The sequence below is a fragment of the Gavialis gangeticus genome, unplaced genomic scaffold, assembly GCF_001723915.1.
Source record: "Gavialis gangeticus isolate Ggan-Ray unplaced genomic scaffold, GavGan_comp1, whole genome shotgun sequence".
NCBI classification, from domain to species: Eukaryota; Metazoa; Chordata; order Crocodylia; family Gavialidae; genus Gavialis; species Gavialis gangeticus.
The window spans coordinates 46,226,264-46,227,238 of NW_017728995.1; positions in this window are offsets into that span (position 1 = coordinate 46,226,264).

The window sequence follows — 975 nt, forward strand, 5'->3', positions numbered from 1 at the left end:
GTTGCCAAAATGTATTCGCCTAAATTTTGGATATTACACAACCTGTTTAACTTTATAATAGGGGCTGGTTTAAGGCAGGAAGGTTCCTGGGGCTTTCGCTGGACCTCGTGGCCTGATCTTTGGAATATTTTGAATGGAGATTTTTTCCCTGTAATCTACAGGTTTACAGGAAAACTACAGACTAGCTAAACAGCTTTGGAACTAGTAAAGTGGGCGGAGGGGGGGGGTTGCTGGACGAAGCCGGGGGAAGCGCTGCCTGCGGCCCCGGCGTTCCGGGGAGAAGCGTTCCGGGCCGACCTTCCCACTTCGCGGCCCCTCCGCAACGCCTCGGCCCCGCTGGGGGATGGCATTAGCCCCAGCTCTTTGCTTTTGGTCACCGGCTGCTTTGCTGTCCCCCCTGCTGCGGTGGCCGGCTTTTGAAGCGTTGGTCGGGAGCCGTGCAAACTTCTCCCGCCCTCCTGGCGAGCCCCAGGGAGCAAAGGCCGTTCCCTCGCCGGCCTCCAGAGCCCGCTCTCTCCCCCCGGACTCCAGGACACTTGGAAGTGAACTCTGAATCCCTTAAGCCTGAGAAGTTTGCATGTTTCAAGCTCCATCCGCTACTGTCTTCTGTGAATTTGAAAGACAAAGGAGGTCTGGTTTTATGTATTAAAAAGGAAGCTTTCTTTTCTCCAGTTGATGGAGAAAGTCTGTAAGATTCATGATACCTGCAACAGAAAATGAGCCAGCCTGGTCTGGCACTCGCACAGACCAAGCGCTTGATCCAACATTCATAAAAGCAAAGAAATCAGGCAAAGCAGAGCCCATATATGGTCAGCCACTGAAGCAGACAGGCCCACAACGCTGGACACGGGGATCGCCCAAAGCAGATGCAGTCCTGTTCCACATGGCTGATGAGCCAGTGTAGGTCTTGAGCTCACGCTCCTCCCGCGCTAGGAATTGACAGTGTACAGCATTTAACAAAGGAAAGAGTAACAA